General features: G+C 39.5%; 1 protein-coding gene across 10 annotated transcripts in view; it reads right to left on the minus strand.

Annotated features, from left to right (window-relative positions):
* MAP3K13 (mitogen-activated protein kinase kinase kinase 13) overlaps positions 1 to 19,311 on the minus strand; it is a 172,163-nt gene that overhangs the window by 68,823 nt on the left and 84,029 nt on the right. Inside the window, exon 1 of one of the 10 annotated variants that reach the window (XM_072752528.1) lies at positions 7,776 to 9,043. The exons of the other annotated variants lie outside the window; for them this stretch is intronic. The gene's annotated coding sequence lies outside the window, so the exon portion shown is untranslated. Of the gene's footprint in view, positions 1 to 7,775; positions 9,044 to 19,311 lie in introns of those variants that run through there. 10 annotated transcript variants of the gene reach the window in all.

Consider the following 19,311-nt stretch of genomic DNA (forward strand, 5'->3'; position numbering starts at 1 on the left):
TTAGGTAATTTTTCCTGACTACCCTGGCGCCCTTCAGTCTTTTTTAAGTTGTCTGCTACTGGACTCTCACTCCTCTTTCACCCATGATTCCTATGTTATACAATCCTAGGAGGCCTCATTCCCAATGGCAGCCCCACTTTTATTATTTCTCTCTCCCACAAATGATTCCCAAAGTTGAAGCTATTTCCCACAAGATCGATGGATGTCAACTGGTTGTTTCACTTTAGGGAACTACAACCAAGTGCTTTAAGCACACAAGGTAATAAATACTGTAAAGGGACTAGGGTAGTTCTCCCGATTCCCTCACTGCAATAATCAGAATGTGCATCTCCCCAGAGTTCATGTGTTGAAATCTTCATCTCAAAAAGTGATAGTTTTAATAGTAGGGGACTTTGGAAGATGCTTGGGTCATAAGAGTAGAGTCCTTATGAATGGGATTAGTGCCCCTGTAAAAGAGGCTCCAGAGAGATCCCTTGCCCTTCTGCCATGAGAGAATACAAGAAGTCTGCGACCCAGAAGAGGGCCCTCATCCAACCATGCTGGCACTCTGATCTGACTTCCAGCCTCCAGAACCATAAGCAATAAATTTCTGTTGTTTATAAGCTACCCAGCCTGTGGTGTTTTGTTACAGCAACCTGAATGGACAAAGAAACTCACTAAGTAAACATGCACTGAGCATGTGCTCAACAATTATGATGCCATGGATGATGGGACAGAGATATATTAGACTGTCCTACCCTCGAGGAGCCTTCAACCTAGCGTGTCAGATGATCAAGTAAACAAGTAACTGTAGAACAGGGCAGAATTAGGTAAGCCTTCAAGAGCTGAGATTCAGCTGGAATCTACAGGGCTGTAAAATGCCCAGCACAGTAGATGGCACGGCAGGGGGTACAATAACTAATTCTGAGAATATCACGGTGAAATTCCATAGAGGAAGAGAAATTTCATCAACAAAGTGGGACCTAGAAGAGTCATACCAGTGGGGAAAGGGTGGAGGATGGGGTGAGGCAGGGGTGTTATTTGGAGAACACATACATCCTCATCAAAGAGAATTTCATAAAAGAATGGAGGGCAAAATAAAAGGCATTTTCCAGGAATAGCAAGCAGTCTGGAAGACTGCTTGGAACATAAGGTGCATGGAGGGCAGTGATCAGCACGGCTTTAACTATAGGGTGGTGGAGCGTCATGGAAGGTTTTGAATGCTGAGCTAACAAGTCTCTTTTCTCTGATCAGAAGAATTTGGCTTCATAAAAACCATTACTCATTACTCATGCAATGATCAAAAAACTTTTGTTCAAGACCATAGTAATTGGAATGAGCAAAATATGTAGTTTCTGAAATCATGCTACTACACTAAATAATGCCTAAACAGCTTATTAACAAAATAGAATTGTTTGGGGGCATAAATTTGAGGCAGAGTGTCCTGTAAGCCATCCTTTGAGACAGAGGTATCTCAAATGTGTTTGACACAAACACATTCTGCAGAGCCACTTCTAGAAATGGAACAGCAGCCAGAAAGGAAGGCACACACTGGCCTTTGAGCAAAAAAAGGAACATGCCACAGGAAAGGCTCAACATACTGAGATGCACTGCTGGTAAGAACACCACCTAAAGACTTATGACAATTTTATGAATTAATAAGACTGGCTACAAAATTTGCAGGACAACTACAAAATGCAAATTCTAGAGCCTCTGTTCAAGAATTTTTTTTTAAAGATTTTATTTACTTATTCATGAAAGACACAGAAAGAGGGACAGAGACATAGGCAGAGGGAGAAGCAGGCTTCCTGTAGGGACCCTGATGCAGGACTCGATCCCAGGACCCCAGGATCATGATCTGAACCAAACGCAGACGTTTAACCACTGAGCCACCCAGCAGCCTGTTCAAGAATTTATAAGAATCCTAAGGCAGAGACAGCAGAGCATTAAGCCATGTGTGGGCACCTGGGCTTACACACCCATGAAACTGGTCTGATTGCCAACTCTAAATTTTAATGATAGTACACTTAGTTTCCACAGGCTGGCCTATATAAAGCAGCCCTCACACTCAAGTGTTAACTTTTGCTACCGATATACCCCTGGCATTGACCCCATCTCCACCAGTGTGCTTTCCTCTCAGCCTCTGCTGGCAGCAGTAACTACAGGAGAGCCTTTCTTAGAGAAGTGGGAGCTTTCTCCCCTCTTCTTACATTGCCATTCCTCTGCACACAGAAAATAGGCCCTCTCTCTTTAATCTTTTATGTTTAAAACTTTGCCTCTTCATAAAGTCATAAATAGGAGATACACTCTCAACACATCCAGGGGTTAATCTTAAATTAATCAGTGGGTGATCCCACTGATACCTGACTTCCTTGTTCATGAACATGTTCCCTGAAGGAAGGAAGAGAGAAAAAAAAGACTTAGGTCAGCCAATTTTGTTACTTGTTAGTAGGGTTGGTAAGGAAGAAAACAAACAGCTAATGACTTAAAAAAAAAAAAAGTCATGTAATTACAGCTCCTATATATTGTCTATGTACTTCATTCATTCTCCCTGACCTTCAATGGATAAACTGGTTCACCTCTATCAATAAACTGCCTATACTAGGCAATAAAATCATGGAGAAGAGGATCCCTGGGTGGCTCAGGGGTTTGGTGCCTGACTTCGGCCCAGGGCATGGTCCTAGAGTCCCAGGATCGAGTCCCACATTGGGCTCCCTCCATGAAGCCTGCTTCTCCCTCTGCCTGTGTCTCTGCCTCTCTCTGTGTGTGTGTGTGTGTGTGTCTCTCATGAATAAAAAAATAAAATCTTTAAAAAAATCATGGAGAAAAGACATGTCTTTTTGGAGTTGTATTAGTCTGTGGCACATAGCATTAACTGTCAAAAGAAAAAAGTGAAACAGATAATTTACTGTAGCTGTGAATTCTACTGAACTAATTGGTATTCGTATTGCACTGAGCCTTATGCTTCATGTGCTATTAAAAGAGTGCAAGTTTGGGCAGCCTGGGTGGCTCAGCGGTTTAGCGCTGCCTTCAGCTCAGGTTGTGATCCTGGAGTCCCGGGATCGAGTCCCATGTCCAGCTCCCTATGTGGAGCCTGCTTCTCCCTCTGCCCGTGTCTCTCATGAATAAATAAATAAAATCCCTTAAAAACTAAAATAAAAAATAAAAGAGTGCAAGTTTTTATAATGTTAGTGTATTATTATCACTGCAGAACTCCAATGGCCCTCGACTTGCATTTAGTTCAGAATGCTAAGTGGGGTTAATTTGTTTAGACTTTGCCAGTTTCAGAACATTTAAAGTCAGATACTCTCAACTGATCTGACTTAAACTCTTTGTGTTACACTACTCCTATTTGCTTTAGCTAGAGAGGAATTATCTTGGCCTATTAATAACTTGCAAAGTACTGTATATGTAGCTGAAGTTTGACCCACAAGTCGGTCTTTCGTTTCATTTTGCCTTTCTGTTTTCGATTTGAGAAGGCTATATACTACTGTCCTGTGAACATGCAAAGGGTTTTTCTTTTTACATGCAGAGATATATCTAGTACCTGAGAACATTGTCCCTCCTGAGCCACAGCTTAACAGCATTAGCAGAAGCAGTTCAGCCAGAGGGGAATTGAACAACAGCTGAGTACAGTCTAATAATTTACACTGGGGAAAGCCCTTGGAATTCAGAGGCACACTGCCCAGCTGGAGAGACAAATCTAATCTCTGCTAATGATCTTCCTCCCTCTCTTTCCTATCAGAGCTGGGCTTTTTACACATGCGCACATAATTATATATGCACACTTGGAGTCCAGTGAAGCCAAACAACACAGCACCCGGGATTAAATTACACAGTAAGACTTCCAGGCGTCATCTGGCTTCTACATCCTGTCCAATAAATGCTATCCATGGTTCATGTTGTGGAGCTGTTAAAGGTCTCAAGAGTTCAAAACCATATACAGCTAAATACTAAAATTAAAAAAGTGACACATTTCTGGTTTTGAGACTGAATAGAATAAGCATGTAAATTGGTCAAAATAAGCAATTATATATACTAGGAGACAGATACATGGACTTTGTCCTAAAAAAGACCTGAGACTGTTGACAAAAATGCACAGAGTACAATAGGTAAATAGACAAAGGGAAAAGAAGACTGAAAGGTAAAAAAACAAAACAAAACAAAAAACCCAAAGTAAAACCAGAGAACAAAAATAATTTGCATGCTAACAACTGTTAAAAAAAAAAAAGGTACAGATCTAGACCGGAGTTTTCTGTGGATCAAATGAAAGAGAAAGACACAATTCAAAGTAAGATAAAAACACACCAGTCGTCCAGGAGAAGCTGTGTTTATTTGTACAAAGGCATGTGCGGGCTTTCTTCCACAGATCAGTCCAAAATGACAAAGATAAAACAGCCTCAACAAATATGGTAACACCTTTTCTAGGACAGTTTTCAGGGCCCCTCTCCCTGTGAGGTAAGATTCTCAGGTATTCCAGAAGAGCAATGCTTACAATAAGGGATTCCAAGCAAACAGTGTTTTAAAAGTCTGATTTAATCCAGAAGAGCATAGACTACACCTTCTTCAAGAAATCTTCCCATTATTTATTATTATTATTATTACATTGCTTAATATATTATTTAATAATAAACCATATTTATCACACTCCAGCTTTCAAAAAAACCGAGTAACTGTTTTCTATTCTCTGGCAAGAACCTGGAAAGCAAATATTCTTGGTTTTCTGGTACGGGATAGACCCATAATCTTTAACAATCAACCAAGAAGAAAGAGCTGATACCTTCCCTATGAAAATTCAAACCAGAATTAGTGCCTCAGTTCCACACAAAATCAGGCCAAGAAAAATAAGCCTGACCATGTGGTTATTTTTTAGTGTAACACATAACATGCTTCACACTCTGATGAAATTTTATTTTTGTCAATGTTTTTAGAAGTATTTTTATACAAAGCCCTTCGTAAATACCATCAATTATTTTTTAAAAAAGAAGAATGAAGCAATTCAATAGTTAATACCTCTGCTGCTTTACTGAAGTAAATGAGGAGGGGGGTGGTGTGAGTCACCATCTGGGGCTATAAATTATAATCCTGCTACATGGTAATGGACGGAGGGCTGATCCATGAAGCTCCCCTAGGAGAATCCATCTATCAGTGCAGCCATCCATAGAAGACACTGAAGAAAAGGGCAGCTCCAGGTCCAGACAAGGGACTCTGCTACAGCAGAAGGATACAGAGCTGGTGGATTTTCAAAAGCCAACTCTCAGACACCAACCCCCTTCACCAAACCCCTATACCAAATTTCTGAATTCAAGAGATTATAGGGAGAATTCTCATACTTTAAATACTGACAATTAAAGGGAAATTGAGGATTTGAGAAGCTCTGGGCAAAAAAAGTCCTTAAGTGGGAGAGACAAAAAATAGGTTCTGAGCTGCTTCATCTATCTTTAGTGAGCTTACAAATATGTCTTGAAAAGAAAAAGGTGATGTTAGGGGTGCCTAGGTGGCTCCATCAGTTAAGGGTCTGCCTTTAGCTCAGGTTATGATCCCACGGGCCTGGAATAGAGCCTTGCATAGGGCTCCCTACTAGTGGGAAGTCTGCTTGGACCCCCCACTCATGCTTTTGCTCTCTCTCTCAAATAAATAAAATCTTAGAAAAAAGAGAAAGAAAGAAAAAGGTGATGTTATTTACCATAGAATAAAAACTACTGAGAGGGGCACCTGGTTGGCTCGGTCAATAGAAGGTGCAATTCTGACCCCTGATCTAGGGGTCATGAGTTCCAGCCCCATATTGAGTGTACAGATAATTTTTAAAATAATAAGATTTTAAAAAGGCAAAAGAAAGCTACTGAGAAGTTAACCTAGCAAGAAGCTTCACAGTTTTGCATGCATATGCTTGTATAAAGTTGCACATCCCCAAACAAGGTACCCTAGTGGCTGATGACTCTCTTCTGTCCGCTTCTCCCTCTAAGGGTTTAGCTGAACTATTTCCTTCAAATATGATAATTTCAAAAATGGTACAAGCAAGTAAAAAAAGACAGAAGATAGGAATGATCCTAATAAGAAGGAAAATAGTGCCTAGAAAAAAAGGATACTTTAAGGTCTTACATTAAGCCTAAAAGGGCATCTAAGATCATTCTTAGAAAGAGAATCCAAGTGGGGTGCCTGGGTGGCTCAATCGGTTAAATGTCCCACTCTTTATTTGGGCTCAGGTCATGATCTCAGGAGCATGAGATCAAGCCCCATGTCAGGCTCCATGCTGGGCATGGGGCCTGCTTAAGATTCTCTCTTCCTCTTCCTGCCCCTACCCCTAGCTGGCTCTCTCACTCTCTAAGAAAAATTTTTTAAAAGGAATGCTAAAACAACTGGGTTTTTTCCTATGTTGTTTTAATACCTAAAGCTTAGATCTATCACATCTTCTAAGATATTCAAGGACTTTCAGGGACCTTCTCACATCAGCTCTCACCATAGCCACCTGAGAAAAGCACTCATCAGGTTTACCACAAGACGGCGTGGAAAAACTCGTTTCTATGAGGAAGGCAGTTGCTTATCAGATATCTTCTATTCAGCTCATTCAGGGATTCAACAAATTCTTTGTTAATCACCTAGGGTGCTGGCTCTGTCAAGCAATAATGGGGATACAAAGATGAACAAAGTGGTGGACCCCTGCTCTGGAGGATCTTACAATCTATTAGCAAATAAATAATTACTCTGTAGATAAGAAGCTCTCTAAGAAAAACAGGTGCAAATTTTGAAGTATAAAGAAGAGAAAATTACTGTCCAGGATGAATAGGGAAGGGGTATAAAGAATACCAGTCAAAAAAATATCAGTCAGGGATCCCTGGGTGGCGCAGCGGTTTGGCGCCTGCCTTTGGCCCAGGGCACGATCCTGGAGACCCGGGATCGAATCCCACGTCGGGCTCCCGGTGCATGGAGCCTGCTTCTCCCTCTGCCTGTGTCTCTGCCTCTCTCTCTCTCTCTCTCTGTAACTATCATAAATAAATAAAAATTTAAAAAAATATCAGTCAGAGGAATAGGCATGCATGAATGCAACAGAGGTGTGAAAGAAACCATGTGGTTATCTGGCAAGAAGGGGAAATGTCAGCAGGTACTGGTCGGAGGTGTTGAGAGGAGAGAAGATAAGGCTGGAAAGGTAGATTATTGTTTTTCTTTTTTCTTTTTTTCCTTCTCCTACGGACAAAGAAGCGTGGAAAAGTGAAGGGAAGTGGTGTGATTAGATCTGAAAGATGATTCTGTTTAAGGGGAGAAGATGGATTGGATGAATGCTCAAGTATGGGAAAAACTAGGAGACACTGGGAAGAATCTGGGAGTTATTTAGAAGACAGGATTGACAGGACATAGTGACCAGCTAGGTATGATGGTCAGAGAGAGTCTTCTAGTGAGGAGGACGAGGTGCTACACAAACCAAGGTAGAAGATCCAGAATAGGTGACAGGGTCAGAACTTCAGTGAGAAGGTAACAAGTTAGGGTTTCCACTTTCACTTATTCTATCAAGCAAGGCAGCCGGAAATAGAATAAGGAAGTAGCTAAACTGAAAATGGGATAAAGGGCTGCAAATACTGTTGGGGAGACAAAGCTGAGAGAAAAGTTTCACGTAATTATTATACCCACGTCAGGAGAGTCATACATTTTATGGACTCCCTTTATGCTTAGCTTGGTGATGAGTATTGTTTCTCAAGGGTTATATTATCTCTTTCCCTTATCTCTTTCATGATCCTCCTGAATCTACCAAAAACTCTTCACCATCTCCCACACCACGCAGACACACAATCTCCTCCTACCCTTTCCTAAATCCAAGAGTGTTCCTTTCTTCAAATCCCTCTGTCTTCCATGAGCCACTTTCTGGATCTCCTCAAAAAAACCTGTGACAGCGAATGGGTACAACAGTGAACACAGATAATAAACTATTTTTATCATTTAAGGCCAAGTCCATATTCCCATTAGTTATTTACACCTTTATTGTTACATTCCTTTACCTAAACTTTGAATAGAGCACTTCGAATAGAACACTACTTCCGAAGGCTAATGACCAACAACAATTAAGACTGTCTAATGTGGGCACCACTGTTCCAAAGGCCTTTCAGAGCAGCCTGATATCAGAGTATATTTGCATTGACCCTGAGAGTTTAGGTCCCAGGGAAAATGATTCTGATTCTGCATATATCTGCAAGGGATAGGAAGCATGACTGCCTAAGGACAAAAGAGAAGTTAGTACTGCAATTCAACAAACATTTCCTGAGTGCCTGCAGCATACTAGGTGCTTACGGTGCTTCTTAGAAGCTATACAGGAATATAAAGATGTAAAGAGGCCATCCTCTTTATCTTTTGGTATGCCTTAGATATTTCATAATTAAAACCAATGGGTCCTTGCTCTTCAGAATTCAGGTCCAGCAGAAGAGATAGCCACAAACACAAATGAAAGCAGGCCATGGTAAGTGCTTATAACAGAGGCGCCAAGTACAGTGGAATAATAAATAACAGATTCATCTTTCTACTTTGGGGAATAAGAATCTGCTCATCTGTCTTCACAAGGATATGAGACCAACCATTTGAATTTGTGGAGAAGACATCTTTCTTGCTGATTGCATTTGACAAGCCTTAATATTTTTGAATCTACAACAGACAAGGAATTCAGGTTAGCCCATTGGATGACAGGCCCAAAGCTGCTGCCAGGCCTTCCCTCTGAGGTCTTGGTTATTCCTTAGAACAGAGAGCACTGCTTGTCAGCTCTTTACTATAGCACATCATTTCCAATGCTCCTTCTCCAAAATCTGTCCACACACCTCAAACCCCTCTATGGGCTTCTCCCATTATAGCCAATCAGTGTTCTATTTTCCTCTTTATTACCCATCCCACACACAGGACAAGGGGTGACCTTAGAGCTTCTAGAAAGTAATTTTACAGGACAAAAAGGCTGCAGCTTCCCTTTAAATGCAGTCCTTCCAGAAGGCAGGGATAGGCCAGGCAACCTTTCAAAGTCCCCTTGGCATATGGGCAGGCTCTACTCCGGTCTCATCCTCATTGTCAGTGACAGGCCTGGGACCAAAGCCTGACAGGAACAGAAAAAAACGCCTGGCTCTAGTCCACTCCCCAAACTTCATGGGAGGAAGAAAAATGTGGTTTTGTGTCTTTTTTGGCCATATGACTTCTTAGATAGAAGAATCAGATTGATGACTTCTCCCCCATTGTAAAAAGGAAAGCAAAGAAGAAAAAAAAAGTCCTGTTCAAAACAAGGAGTTTCTCATGAAGCTTTAAGGAGATGTTTTTACATAATTATAAGGAAAGATTTAGATTTTCTCTATCAAAATCAAAATAAGATTATCTATATTACAACATAAATATTGGCCATGCTAAATATGCTGCATACTAAAGCATTTATATACTGTATAATAACATTTAATACTACTCAACATTTATGACTTAAGTAATTTTGCAGTTTAATGATTTGGAAAGAAGCTACCAGGAATCAGGAGTCCCAAATGAGTCATAAATTAGTTGTTTAGCTTTGGGCAAGTCATCTAACCTCTCTGGGCCTTAATTTCCTCATATGCAAATGGAAGAAATTGAACTAGAATGGTCTCTAAAGTCCCTCTTAGTAAAAACACAAAACGAAAACAAAACAAACCATTCTGTAAATATAAAGAATCAAAATAATCAATAATGGAAAGGATATATCAGAACTGATTCGCTCTCCCCATCACTGGAAATGCTCAATCTGTTAGAGAAATTACAAGACTCCTGCTTTAGTAAAGAAGATTGAACCAAATGACCTCTCCTATGTCTTTCAATTGTAAGATTCTCTCAGTTTACAGGTTACTTTTGGAGATTATAGAACAATTACAGAATAAGATTAATTTAATAACGAAAGTGGGGAAGGGAACACCATCTTCTAGGTACAGTAAATGTTTGCTGTTACATTAACAGAGTAATGACAGGTATAGCAAGTCACTGTGCAGCTAATAGGGACTGTTTGTCTTGGGCCAGGTTGCTAGGTGGTGTAAATAACTCTGCAAACAAAACACCCGGCAATGAAAAGTTCTAAATGTCTGCAGTCACTCCAAAGTGAGCATATAGGATTTCATCACATAAAGCCTTTTGATTGCCAGTCAGGAAAACTAAGGAAGGATAGAAAAGGATCACAATGGGCTCTCATTTGTTTGGGGGCATACAGATACTCCCTGTGGTGTGCTCCACTGGCTTATATTCTTAGGGAAGTACATCAACAGAATGGCAAAAAATGGCAATAATCACTGCATTATCTTACATTTATATATGGAATTGAGTTTCCAATGTAATTCCATATATTTTAATTTCATTTGAGCCCCATATGAGCCATCTGAGGTGAACAGAGCAGGTATTACTGACCTTTCTCTGAGGAAAATTAATAACATTCTCTTTCCCAACAATGGGGAAATGGATCAAATCCTTATAATATCACTTTCAACTTCCTGAAATACTTTTGTCACAAAATGTCTGAAAGAATATATCTACCTGTTAATGAGTTCAGGATATTTGCGTATTTTAGGAAATGGCAGAGGAATACAATACTCTCATGAATTTCAGGAAATAATTTTTAAAAAGGAAACCAAAAAATAAAAATAAAATAAAATAAAATAAAATAAAAAGGAAACCAACAAAAATAATCCTGAATTGTAATGGTATTTTTAAAGCTGAATTAGAAATAGATGTTAAATAGATGTTAAACCACCTGGATGGCTCAGTTGGTTAAGCATCTGCCTTTGGCTCAGGTCATGCTCTCCGGGTCCTGGGATCAAGCCCCTGCCAGAGTCGTGTCCAGCTCCCCACTGAGCAGGGAGTCTACTTCTCCCTCTCCATCTGCCCCTCCCCCTGCTTTCTCTCTCTCAAATAAATGAAAATCTTAAAAGAGAGAGAGAGAAATAGATGTTAAATTAGAAATGCCTGTTGAATCTGAGAAATAAAGAGAACCAAAATGCTATAACTAACCATATCCAATTTAAGTTATAGCAATGTGATTCTAGAAACATGTAATGGTAAAGGTTAGTATACTGGGAAGAAAGAAAAACAAAGAATTTGAAGTAGCTGATAAACATATCAAGAAACTAATACCTTTCTACAGAAATTTTATTTCAAAAAGCAAAGTTTAGGTTGGCAAGAATTAAGCAAAGGATTTAAGTCCTAAATATAGCCCATGTTAAAATAGAGGCAGATTTTGGTATAAAGTAAGCATCTAAAAGCTTTAAGCCTTTAGAAGAAAAACATGCTAACATCTGTTATGGCACCTATTATGCTTCTTCTTTTTATATATTTTATCTCATTAAATCTTTATATCTTCATGGAGGTCAACATTACCACCATTTTATAGACAGAAGATTGAGGCTCTGAGAGGTCAAATAATTTGTCCAAGATCACACAGTTCAGTGGATGGCTTGTTAGGTCTATTCGGCTTCAATCTGGGTCCTTTTAGAAAATTGCCGCTTCCTAGAAAAGGTAAATCTAAAATTTGCAGTTATATTTGGTTACTAGAAACATAAGAAATTAAAAAATAATGAGGCACCTTTTCATCTTTCCTAAGAATTGGGAGGCTGAATATTCCATGAGGTTGTAATTTAACTCACTCATCCTAGTGACATGAGCTTTAGAGTCAGAAGAATTGGATTTGAATCCTAGAATTCTTATTTACAGTAAGCAGCTATCTGATCTTGGGTAGGCCCTTGGTTTCTTCAGGCCATGATCCAGTATGTTAATCTTTCATTCTGTATATTTATGAAATATCATTACTGGATGTTATATTAGACATCCCAGGGATAGAAAGATACATAAGACTTTCTCTGTCTTCAGGTTTTATTTGCATTAAATCAACTTAGTTAAATCAAAATCACTTTCTACATTCTTAACACTATTCTTTAAGACTTCTATTCCCGGCAAGCAGGTACATAGGGGAAAGTGCCAAAAGGGACATAAGATAAAGGAAAAGTTGTAACATAGACACTACAGATCAGAGAAGTATTGGAAATAATTCCTTCAAACCTTGTAGCCAGGTAATCCCACCCTGCATCACACTTTTGTTCTCCTTTGTTACTGCCAAAGATGTAAGTCGGCATTTCTTTTTTATTTATTTATTTATTTATTTATTTATTTATTTATTTATTTATTTATGATAGTCACAGAGAGAGAGAGAGAGGCAGAAACACAGGCGGAGGAAGAAGCAGGCTCCATGCACCGGGAGCCTGATGTGGGATTCGATCCCGGGTCTCCAGGATCGCGCCCTGGGCCAAAGGCAGGTGCCAAACCGCTGCGCCACCCAGGGATCCCTAAGTCGGCATTTCTGGTTTATGGTCTCAACCCTGTACTCTATGCATCCTCTTCCCTGACCCCATCTCCCACTTTCTCTTTCCTCTGAAACTTTCCCACTTGCCCCTCCTGTTCCATTTTCAACTTCTTGGCTGTTCTCCCTCAACTTTCCTTGAATGAATGAAATGGAACAGTTGACTTTTCTCTTTTCCTCTCCGTTTACCATCACCACGTCCGACCAATTGCCAAAGTCCTGGAGAGATTTTCTTGTCAGGGAAAATTGTCAAAGACTTTGAAATGGGCAAAAAAGAATACTGGGTATCCTTGCCTAGGGCTCCACTCTCAGTTTCTGGGAGCCTTTCCTTGGTTCTGAGATACTTGCAGCTGAAAATTATAGCAAACATTTAGTAATGCAACTGATTGTTGTCCAGAGGAATGTAAAGGAATCCTATCTGGTGGAATGCAATGGGTTATCAATGCTCTGTGGATACTGACTGGTTTTGTTGCTAGTTGCACATTCATTTTGGCACACCTGCATTCCTTATTGCCTATAGATATATGTGTTCTTGGACTTCTTACAGCACTTTATTAGCTCCCTCATTAATTGAGCTAAATACAATATTTGACACACATTCATTATATATGTGTATGAATCGTTATTTTACCCTTTAAATAAAGTATCCTTTAACATTCTGAATATCTCTTTAAATTTACACACTCCTTTCCATCGCAATAACCCTTGCTAGCACAGCTCATCTTCACCGTTGCCTAGATTATTTTAACAATCCCCTAATTGTAGCCTTGTCTCTAGTCTCTCCATCCTATTCCATTCTCTCTATAGCCAGAGTGCATTTTCTAGCATGTAATTCTGAACATACTACTTAACTTTGTAAAATCTCCTGCTCCTAGAATAAAGTCCAACCCTCTTGGCATGATTTGCTTCTCTAGCCTTATGTTTGATACAGCCCTGCAATTCACCAGACTCATTTCAGTTCTCTGAATTTGCTCTGAACACTTGTGATCCTCTTTGCATGCAATGCATTCTGTACCACTCTCCTCTCAACCCACCTTTGGCTTGTTCTTTAGGGTTCACATCTGTTATCATTTCCTTCCTGGATCACTCAAGTCTGGGTGAGATATCCCACTTATGCCCTTCTCCAGCAGCCTATATTCATTTACCCCTTCACCCCCCACCCCTAACAGCACATATCTCTATATTATAAGGACTTTGACTATCTCCCCTACTAGACTGTAAGTTCTGTGAGAGCAGGTGCCATGACTAGCTTGTTCACTAATGTATCCCAGTACATAGCACAGCATCCAGCACATAGTTGTCATTCAAAAACATATTTTGAAAGCCATGTTTTCTGCAGTGTCCCAGGATAATAACAGGAATTTTCCTACACAAATCCTTCTCAAGATCTGTGACCCAACCCCACCCCTCTCCCACAAAAAAAAGCATAGGTTAAACTCAAATAGAATGCATGTACTTCAGTTTTAGGCTTTTATTTTATGGAGTCAGAGTGAAATATTCAACTTATCTGCTTTTTAAATTGTGAACAGTTCTATAAAATGGCCATTCCTAGGAGACATGAAAGACGGTTTTGTTTTACTTTCTCTATGTCAGGGAAAAGGGAATAGGAGCAGAAAAATAGCATGAGGAAGGAAAGAGAAGGCCAGAATCACGTGAAATGGCCACAGCACACATGCTCAGCCATTCACTGAAACCTCACTAGGTTATAATAACCCTCATCATATACATCAGGGGAAACTTAGAGGTGTTCAGTAACTTAATAGGCATAGATAACTAATAGATGAGACTGCCACGACTCAACTCTCTGACTTCAGAAACCAAGCTATTAATCATATAGAAAGAGTAGAAAACAGAGAAGTTTAAAAAACTGTGTTTAGGCAAGACAAATTATTGACAAAGCTTGGTTTCAGTGGTACCTACCAAGTACCCAGTTTACCTTAGCCAGGGTTTTGCAATTCTGGATTTCTCTTTGACAGTCACATGCGACTTGAGACAATTTTGATTTAACACAGAATACTCTCTTACATTAATGTAAGGTCTTTCCTAAGAAGGTTAATTCCTTTGACAGAATATTTTGCCTCTGCCTCTCAAGCAGGTGAAAAGGTAGTCCCTCTTGGTATCTCATAACTCTGAAAGAACTAGTAAGACACACATTTTATTTATTTATTTGTTTGTTTGTTTATTTATTTTAAATATTTTATTATTTATTTGGCAGAGAGAGAAAGTACGCACAAGCAGGAGGAGAGGCAGAGGGTGGGAGAAGCAGACTCCCTGCTGAGCAGGGAGCCCAATGCAGGGCTTGATCCTACACCCCTGAGATTATGACCTGAGCCGAAGGCAGACACTTAACTGAGTGAGCTACCCAGGCACCCCATGACACACATTTTACAGTGTGACATTATAAGAGCAAATTAAAGGTACTACAAAAATCTGAGAAAGAGAGAAAAAAATAACTCTATCACCCTAACTCAAAAAATTTTGGCATACTTCCTTCTATTTTTTTATTTGAAAAAATCTTAAACATAACTCTGTTCTACTCTTGAAACTTTGATGCCTGTTTCTTTTCCCTTACCAAAACATCATACATTTTTCATCTGATTGCATGGATTACATCACCATCATTTTTAAATGTCAGCATATATTCTATCAATTGGCTATTAACTAAAGCTAATTCTGGTTATTTGTCTTGTTCCATAAAATCACTTCAAACACTGAGAAATATAGGGGTAGGTTTCTAGTCACTACATTTTCATCAACTGATCAATACATGAACTTGTTTTATGTGTGTTTCTATTTAAAGACACCTTACTTGATATACATTGGTGGGTTTGGTTTTTTTTTTAACATTTTATTTATTTATTCATGAGAGACACAAAGTGAGGCAAAGACATAGGCAGAAGGAGAAGCAGTCTCCCTGCAGGACTTGATCCTAGGATCCCTGAGCTGAAAGCTGACGCTCAACTCCTGACCCACCTGGTGCCCCTGACATACATTATTGATTCATTCATGCTAAACTCATGGCCAACAGCACAATAACTAATGCCTATATGAAACATATTTTCTTTGTAAGACACATCACAGCCTTCTTACACCTACGAATACTAGGCAACACTGTAGCACTATGCTTGGTGCTATTTTAAATGGTAAAATCACCAAGAAAAAGCACAAAAATGCAAAAAACAGCCCCATTCAGGTTAATATATATATATATACATATATATATATATGTATATATATATATATTTGAGAGAGAGAGAGAGAGAGAGCTCGTGGAGAGGTAGAGAGAGAAGGGGAAAAGCAGACTCCTACTGAGCATGGAGGAGAAGGACTCAATCTTATGACCCAGAGATCATGACCTGAGCCAAGATCATCTTGTGACCTAAGCCAAAATCTAGAGTCGGCATTTAACCAACTGAGCCACCCAGACACCGCATCAAATGGACTTTGAGAAGGCACTTGTTTACAGTATGGACACTGAAACGCGAAGGAAGAGAGTATCCACCTTGTACCATCTCAGTTGGGAGTATGTACTTCAGGCAACTCAAATTTTTCTCTGTTCTGCATATGTCTGTCTGTGAATGGCTGTAAAAGCACCACAAGCATTGATTTGGAGGTTAAAAATAAATTTTAGTGAATAGGTGAATTAACAAATACACAATCTGCAAATAGTATCAGCTGTATTTTCCTATTATTATTCCTATTAACTGTATATTTCCTATTATTGAACAGTTAAGCTATTTTCCTATTAAAATAATTCTGTGATTAAATCTTTATGCCTAAAATGTCTTTCTCTTTTAGGAGTATTTTTTAAGAACTACTGGAAGAGTTATGATTTTGGCAAAGTCTGCTTAATGAAGTTCTTGGAATGACTGACTCATGTAGAGATTCTTCACTACTTACAAAGTGTGGTCTTAGAACTAGTGGCATTAGCATCTCCTGGGCACTAATTAGAAATACTGATAAAGTCACCCCAGACTAAGTGAATCAGAATCTGGTCTTTAACAAAATCCTAAGTGATTCCTATGCACATGAGAAGTCTGATAAGTTCTACTATAAACCAAGGATTCTCATGTTTGAGTATGCATCAGCATCACCCAGCTAGCTTGTTAAGACACAGCTGCCTGGACAACGCCCTCCCCCAGCATTTCTGATTCAGAATATCTGGGGAGTGGCCTGAGAATCTGCATATTTAACAAGTTCCCAGGTGATGCTGAAGCTCCTGGTTATAGGACCACACTTCGAGAACCACTATGTAAGCTGCTTCATGAGTAGGTCTCCTGCAGGATTTAAGCTTGCAGTTTTCAAACTAGTAATACACCTTATTTTATGGGGAGCGGGGAATGAGAGGGGAAATAATCAATGCACAGCTCATCAAAAGAAATCCTCCCTGAATAGGGCCATGTTTTGTGAAGGCAAGCTAGCTAGCCAGGGTGGTTAGACTCAGTCACGGCTGGTGGGGGGAGGCCAATGTGGTTGGGTCAATTGAGAAACAGAAATAGAGGGAAAAAAATCTTTTTTTTCTCTCGTTATTTAGGCACACTTTATACAACAACCTAACAATAAAGTATCTGAAAAAAAGTCTTATTGAGTAGTTTTTCATAAACTGTATTTTATCAACTACATATAAAAATAAGAGAATCTGGAGAATCCGCTTGGTAAAAAGTATCAAAGCATTTTTTTTTCTTTTTCAGTTTCCTATGATAATATATAGCAATACATAGCAGTGAAAGGATAGGTCCCCCAACCAGGCCTTTAAGCTTAGTTTCCGGATCTGGCAAATCCTTAGCTGCAACCACCCAGGAAAAAGCCAGAAGAGATTTCTCTCAGAAGATAAGAAGTCCTGAGACTACAGTTTCCTCATTCTGAGCCTTTAGGTCAATCCTCACACACAACTGTTCTCCACTGTAGACACCTCTGGGCACAAGCCATATGCAACTCAGGTAAATCACAATTACCATCTCACAATGCTCTTAAACTTGGTGAAGATATAATGAAATCCAGTCAGTCTTCTGCAGAAGTACTCCCTTGGAGTGACTTCCTTTTCCCTTGGAGCGACTTCCTTTTCCTTACCCTAGGGACCCTTTTGCTCTGCATGAATAGTGAGGATCTCTTGTCATTCCTTTTCTCTTTCCAGACTTGGTCCAAGGTTTTTGGAATCTGAGTGACTAGCTGCTTTTTGGTTTTTAAAACCATTCCACAGCTTTTTAAATAGCAGGAAAAAGACAAAGGCCATTAATAAGACCATCTGTGGCAAAAGCAGTTTGACTCTAGCAAAAGCCAGTATCAAAGGTGTAAGATTCAGTTAAAGGAAGTCCTTATCCCCGTTGATAACCTTTGATCAAAGGAGAGCCGCTGATGGGGAGTGAGTACTGTTCCAGAAGCCTTGACTGGAGAAAAGATCATTGGAGAAAAGATTGGAGAAAATAGAAAGGATTATGTGATTGTTTTTCTTGCTCGAAGAAATCTACTCTGGTCTCCAGGTTTCTGGGGATACTTAAAGGTTAGATTGGAGCCTGGCTTCAATCATTAACATAAGCAGTATAAAGCAAATGTTCAGTTATTTTGGATTAGACAGACAGATGGAAGGGGTTCTGCTCAAAAATGGCCAGAAACAGGAGGAGGAAGATGAGGAGGGGGTGTGAGAACCTGGCAAGGGAGTAAAATGTCTTTTCAAATTGGCTCTTCAGCCCTAGCAGCTGCACTATCAGGTGGGTATTTCTCAGGAGTTTCTATGCTTAGCAAAGACTTTAAATGAGTCTGTACTTTCAGTCTAGAAAATAGTGACTGAATATATCCAAAGGTATGTTGCATCTGTTTCTTCTTCGTGTGCATATGTATTTGAATTTGTTGTGTGAGAGGAAATAATTGGTGAGTAATTAGTATAATGCTTAATCTTACTTTAATCAAAAGATTATCCTCCCTTGGAAAAGGCAGTCACGGCTTTGTATTTTGGTGGGCTTGATCTCACTCAATTATCCATGGTTCTATCTGCGCCTGCGGATCTCCTAATGTGTCCCATTAGAGGCAGGCAGGACAGCTCCCACAAATGCAGGCATAGTGCCTCGGGGGGTAATAAGAAGGCTCCGTGGATTATTTTGCAAATTGGGCCCTTTAGTATTAGCAACTGTGACAGCTCTCTTTAGGACTCTAAAGGAGTCTTTTTTCTTCATTCTGGCTCCCAAATCCATTCTCTTTGGTTTAAGATAGAAGCTGCTGTCCTCACTGCCACCTGCCTATGGTGAACCATCAGCCCAGCCACAGTCTCCCTGGACTCTGCTCCACCCCCACCCACCTCACATTTTTTTTCTATTACCCTTCTCCAGTCCTTTGTCTTTGACTATTTCCTGAGCCCTTCACCCTCAATCAATTCATTCTATGGACTTTTTGGAATCTAGAGTTTCACTAAAATGTCCTCCTAGTACTGCTCAATTCAACTATTACCCCAGCGCAGGAATTCAATACAAGTTAGCTGATTGAAGACAATTACCATCTGTCAGTGGGAAGTTCTACATTGTTTTTCCCTAATTTTTAAACCACTAAAATCACACAGTTACTACACCTTCTCTTAGAGTTGCCCTGTAATACATGATTGCTTTATGCAAGATGGTTTTACCACACTGCTACACAGAGAAGTATGTTTACTAAATGGAACCCACTATCTGAAATTATTATAGCTGTTTGGACCAGGTATTAGACCTCTCTCTGCTTCACTATTATACAAATGAAAAAAGGATACAAGAAAAATTCTAGACTGATGAAACAAACCCTAAAATGGAAAGGATGTTCCTCTGTTTTGTAATTTTTACAATTTATCTTTTTCTTGACAAAATCTGCAAACTAGAAACACCAATCTATCAACCAATTTGTTATTTGGAGAATTCTGGGAAGAATAATTTTCAAAAGCTAGCAACTCTCATAAAAAATAACAGACTTATTTTTTTCAAAGACTGGCTGTACCATTTATGGATTTAGTGGTTCTCATTTTCTATTTTGGCATAGTCTTTCACCCT

This window comes from Vulpes vulpes, chromosome 3, assembly GCF_048418805.1.
Source record: "Vulpes vulpes isolate BD-2025 chromosome 3, VulVul3, whole genome shotgun sequence".
Classification (NCBI taxonomy): domain Eukaryota; kingdom Metazoa; phylum Chordata; class Mammalia; order Carnivora; family Canidae; genus Vulpes; species Vulpes vulpes.